This window comes from Brachycentrus maculatus, unplaced genomic scaffold (genome assembly GCF_059751285.1).
Source record: "Brachycentrus maculatus isolate JH-2025_06_01 unplaced genomic scaffold, ASM5975128v1 h1tg000427l, whole genome shotgun sequence".
Lineage (NCBI taxonomy): Eukaryota > Metazoa > Arthropoda > Insecta > Trichoptera > Brachycentridae > Brachycentrus > Brachycentrus maculatus.
Genome location: NW_028281175.1, coordinates 82,501 through 89,177, shown reverse-complemented (window position 1 = coordinate 89,177; position 6,677 = coordinate 82,501).

The following is a 6,677-nucleotide window of genomic DNA, read 5'->3' as shown; positions in this document are numbered from 1 at the left end:
CTGCCCGGGAGTCGTCTACCATGGGGTTGGCCGTGCAATGCGATGTGGGGGAGTCTGGATGGTTCCATTCTCCTCACATGCGCATACCATTATCTTCTTCGTTGCCTTCCCCACCTAACGACATCTTCGATCTCGCATATTTCCCTGATCTTGGCATTTCTCATCGATCAATCTATCTCGAAGACTCTTGCCTGTTATGCTTCTCAGAGTCTTCATTTCTGACACTCTAAGCGCGTTTTTTTTTAAATAAAACAGCGAGAACATTACATTTCAATCAAAGAGTAATTAAAGATAGTTGCAGCAGTGTTTATTGGAATGTTTGACTTCGGAAAAATGAATCATTAGAACTGAAAGAAGAGTAAAAAAATGCTATACCTATCTCCGCTTGATAATTAACTATGGATCATGAAAAATAACAATTTCTTCTTTTCCTTTCGGTGCTTCTTTTATCAAAAATCAAGTACATCACAAACGATTCTCACAGGATAACAAGATCTAGGAACATTCCGTATTGATAAAGAGTTAAGATTTTCTCTTTACTCGCAAACATAGAATTCTATGTTTGCGATTATCTATTCTCATAGGGTACTCGCAAACATAGAATTCATCTCACGTCATCTCAAAGTCATCACGCACATTTTATTTCAGAATTCGCATTGAAAAAACATTTTTTTAAAGTCCTTACCCTCAATTTTGTCTAGCTTCACACCAGTCTGATGATATCGGTAACGACGAACCCAGTCAATGGTTAAATAAAATATTTGTGAAAAGAAATGTAAACTTTGCATGTTATTTATTATATTAAATGAAGCTCCATCAAGAAACGTCAATACAAAACTTGATATTATTTTTTCACATCTCATCAAAGATTAAGAAGAATATGGAAGTCTGGGCATTTACGGGGCTGACGACCCACGTGTACCATTCACCAATTCTACCCATTATTGACACCCACACTACTCAAATTCTTGGAAGTTCTATATATATATAAACTAATTTCAATAATGGGTAGAATTGGTGAATGTTACACGTGTGTAAAGTGATGGCTTAAACCAGCTTATGACGGTCGTCAGCCCCGTAAATGCCTAGACTTCCATATACTTTTTAATCTTTATGAGATGTCAAAAAATAATATGTAAATAACTCCTGTAATTGGAGATAATCCAGATTTTGGGTACAAGTATTTGGACACACTCAAAATGTTGTAAACAAAACTTGAATCTAACGAAACTGTTTTGGTGAAAATATTTTATGCATTTATGCAGTAACCAAGCCTTCAACAAATTATGCAAATCGTTGAATGTTTGACCAACAGGGTTCATTTCCGATTCACTTTGCGACAAAGTGCTGTCTACTCTCCCATTGGCATGTGTCACATTGCTTTGTACATAATATAACAATGTGCACAGCCAAATTACGTATTTCTTATCCACAAGGGGAGTCTAGGAGACTCAGAGGTTCCATCGAGACACTACTGGCATAAGATCATTCGCCAATCATTAAATTACTAATAATATTATTAATATTTAAAGCATTTACTTTGTGGTTAGTCATTTTTATTAATTTTTTTACAAAAATGCTAATAATATTAGTATATAACTACTCACTGAGATTTTTATGTCTACCGGTTTCGAGACGAGGTTTCGAGACGGTCCTGACGAAGAGACGGGTATGTCTTAACATTATATATTAATATTTTTGTAAAAAAAATAATAAGTAAAATTAATATTGTCTTCGTTGCTAGGCACTCGAATCAAACTTGGCATGATCAAGTATATCAAATTAAAGATGTTCCTGATGATTAACTGTTACTTATTCGAATATCCAATGGATCATTGTCAGACGGGAGGAATGTCTAATTCAACACACTCAACCTATAAATGATTGTATTGTATTAGACTCGTTTTGTGTTTATAACAGCCGATATAATCAATATTTCCATTCGTTATTTTCTTTCGCGAAATTCGCCTTCGTAAATACGTTGTTTTCATAAGTTGGCAACGAATGACGTCACAGAAACGATGGAGTTATTTTAATATTGGTCACATTGCTAAATTATTGGCGGCTCTATTTGTTGATGTCTATGGTCCACCCTCCCACCCCCCCCCCATATTTGTATAACACAAATGGTTGTGTAGTAGTAAACAAACAATCCACACTACTACTATTACAGCTCTATAAACCATAGACAATAAACCATATGACATCCGATGACGGAAATTTGATGACGTATTCGAACGTACGTTTTTCGTTTTATTCAAATATCTAAAGTTTAAACCTTAATATCTCCCTTACTTCTCTACAGATATCAATAAGAATGTAATCGATGGTCTCATGATTTTTCATATTAATTTATTAGCCAATAATCCAACATCATGACAAAGTTCTATTGGATATCCGATACATCCATCGGTAAACACGGTATACGAACAGTACACACACACTACGGTACGATTTTTTTTTTAAATTCAGAGCATTTTAAGATCAAAACCATAGATCTAATAGTTTTTTATAACGGTTTTTTTCGATACTCTGCATTTTAATATAAATATTTATATTAATTACATATATATATATATATATATATATATATATATATATATATATATATATATATATATATATATATATATATATATATATATATATATATATATATATATATATATATATATATATATATATATATATATATATATATACATAAATATATTTTCTCAAGTAATTTTTTTGTTTAAAGCTCAGACATCGGTCTTTATTGTAATCTTCCTTGCAGCATTTTGAAAGAACATTGTAAAATCTACTACCATAGAGTACATAATACACATTCCCTTTGTGCTGCCTTCGTGGGAGATATTTATTTCTGACATTGCGAGCGAATCTCCTAAAATATTCAGCAGTGTGCGGGAAGTTGCGATTTATTTTCCACAATGAGATATTAAATATTTAAAATACAAAATGGCCAGCTTTAAAATGTATTTTTTTACGAATTTAAACTTTTTTAGGCGGGGCAAGGTAAATCAGACGTAAAATCAGTTCACTTTTTTTCACTTCTCCAGATTCGACCAGCAGTTGAAAGAAAAGAGCGGGAGAATCCTTTCTACTCTCCCCGTAGCATACGTCAGAGATATTTTTTTTAAAACATCAGGTTTGCATTGAAAAAATAAGTTTTCAAAAAAAATTATGGTATTAAAAAGAAGAGTTATTGAAAGGTAAGCAGTCGATTTTTTTTATTAAAATATATATTCCAAATACATATATTCTAAAAAACAAACAAAAAACCAATTTACATGTATTTTTTTAATTGAGTGTGAACACACGACTAGCGGCTGTACGCTTTCTGATTTGAACGCTTGAGACAAGCTTGAGATCTAAGCTTTAATGATCCGTTCACACATAGTGATTGAGTAACCGGTTCCTAATTTTATGTAAATCTACAATAGTTCACTAACGTTGACTCGATCACTGGCTTACTGATTCATAGATTCACTGAATAATCGAGTCACCGATTCACTGCTTCAGTAATGGTTGACTCGTGACTACCTTTATTTTGATTATTTATCACTGTTGTTGATAAAATTAGCAACTTTTATGTATTACTATAAGAGAAAATGAAATTTGTCAATATACACAAACAAATCACTTTCCTTTTATAACAAAATAACAGTTAAATAGTTTTTTCCACATAAATTCCTATGGAAAATTTATGTGGAAAAAAACAAAAACTATATAGTTGTTATTTTATTATGTAAAATGCAGTTCCACCAAGAAATGTCAGTAGAAAATGTAAAATTTTTCAGTTTTCAGTAATATTTCATCATATTTTAATATCAAAACGTAGCACTTGATTATTTTCAAACGAAACCAATCCGAAGGCGGGCCGAAGTATTTCAGGAATGCCATTAGTTAGTCAAGGCCAGCAAATTATCTCATCTGCCCCTGGATTCCGCCCTTCTCATCCCGCCCTCCCCATCTGCCTCCCTCAGGGCGGGGTATGACAGGAGCCGCCCTCCAGAAATGTGCCACCTTTCTCTATCCCGAGGTATGAGGAACGAGATTTATTTCATACATTTATTTTGTATTTGAAAAGCATTGCTTACTTTAATGGTATAGTAATATAATAATTATCCACCTCCATAGTAAAGTGGTTAGCGTATTAGACTGCCATGCTGGAAACCCCGGGTTCATTTCCCAAGAGGGTCAAAATAAATAAAAGTGATTTTTCAATTTTCAAGTCAAATATTTATATAATATAACCTTGGACTAATACCTGAAGCGGAAGGTTGATAACCTTTCCTTCTTGTATTTAACGATCAAGATAACATTATTTTTTACGATGCAGTGCCCAATGCACCACTGGATGCTGTTAAGGGTTAGAAAAAGAATATAGTAATACAACTCTCCTTATCGTTCACTTTGTGTAATACCACTTTAAAAAATACAAAAAATAATAACAATTACATGCAAATAATAATATTTCGTCCTCCTCCGTGGTGTAATAGTTAGCGTGTTTAGTTACCGTGCTGGAGGTCCCGAGTTCAATTCCCATGAGGGGTGAAAATAAATAATATGTAGTTATTATACACTATAATATTTATTCAATCTTACCGTGGACTGGTCCCTGAAGCGCAGCTTACATATCCCTTCATGCAATTAACGATTAAGTTAAGATTTAGTGTCCTATCCAGTATTAGGTAAAGAGCGATAAATAAAATTTCACTTATGTTGATATAATATGGACCAGTAAATATATTTATTACTTGAAATATACTTCATCGTAGTAATATTTTGTAAAATTCTAGTAAAAATATAAACAGAACACATTTTTTTAAATGTCATCACCCCTCAATTTCTAGATTACAAAAAAATATGATAAGTGTACTCAAGTACGTAAAGGAGTCGTACAACATTATTCACGTAAAAAGTACTTTGTATGAAGGTACCTACCCCACCCACATAATGTGTACGTAGGTACATGTGAGCTGTGCACGTTGCTGCGTGTCCCCTTGTATTTCCGGAAATACCAATCTAGAACGATTCGATACAACCGAACCGATGTACAACTCAAAGGGAATCCTCGTCATCGGTATAATTTAGCAGAAAATTACTAATTTGTTGTACCTACCTGGCCTTGTGCATGTTCATCCACCCCGAAATATATAAATTAAAATATGGCACGATCAGGTATGCCAAATACTTAAAAGTGGTCAGGTTAGGAGTCGTAACAATCGGCGCGTATGTATGAGGAGATGCATGAACGTGGAAGGGGCGAAGAATGTTTGCAAAGACAGAGTGGTGTGGCGTTCTCTCTGCCTACCCCTGCGGAGAAGCGGCGTGTTGGTTAGTTAGTTAGTTTTCAAATAGAAAAATGCTACCAGAATTCGAATGCAGAAAAAAATCTTTTTTCAATTAAAAAAACACACAAACAAAAACATACTCTTTTTAAATATCGTAGTCGTACAGGAGAAAGTTACCAACTACCAAAACGTTAAGTGCTCAGGAGTGCCATTTAAGTCACTTTTGCTTGGCAAAAAAATTAATACCAATGCAGTTAGTTATTTTTAACAAGTCAATATATTATACTTCCAAGTTTAAAATCCTTTGGGATTTTTTTCAGGGCAATATTAGGCTAGTAAGATGTCAAATAGTCAATGATCACGTTTTTGTAAAACAATGCACTTGGTCACTTTCTCCTGTATGACTACGATAAGCTCTTTTTAGTTTAACTTAGTTAAATTCTAGTTTACTTGGTAAAAATATACTGAAATATACTCAAAATATAATGCAAGACTGAGATAAGTATTATCGATAAAACTAAGAAAGGTGTGTTGAGATGGTTTGGACATGTGAATAGAATGAATAAAGATAGAATAGTTTTTAAAAAAGCAAGGCGAATGTGGTTGGTAATAGAAGCAGATAAAGACCGAGGAAAACTTGGCATCATCGAATTTTTAAAATATCTAGACTTCCATGATCTTCTTCATCTATGTTGAGATGTCATTTTCTTAATATGTACTTTCTATTATTATACGTTTCGATATTTTTTTCAACAAACTTGTTACTCTGCCATATTCATTTTAAACATAATCCACATCCAATCATGCATAGGGCACTGCATTGCATTGACTCAGTGTTATCTTGATCGTTACTTACATTAAGGCAAGGTGTTCACTCTTGCGCTACATGGACCAGTCCAGAGTAATAGTAAAGAATATTACAATCGCTATATTCCATTCATAAAAATGCATATAAAGTCCGAAATCGCTATATTCAATACATTACAATGCAGTACATTAGCATAATCCGTGACGTAAACGCATTCAGACTCAAAAATTCCAGCACACTTCTTTGTCATTGTTATTTAAATCGTACACGCGTTTTACAATGTCCGACATATACTTAAATGCCTAAAAAAACGAAACCGCTCGCTATCTATTCATAAAAAAAAATCGTTAATCAAATACAAAGCAGCTGAATTTGGTTTAAGAGGGTCACCCTTAGTTCCATAAAGAACGGGAATACGACATACAGCGATATGTTGCAGCTGCCAGATCTATACCAGTCTATTGGTCGATGTTCATACGGGCAGTTACAATATCGACCCTTTGAAGGTACAACTGACATTTTGATACTTACCAGGCACGAAAATTTATTATCAGACACCATCCAACGGTTAT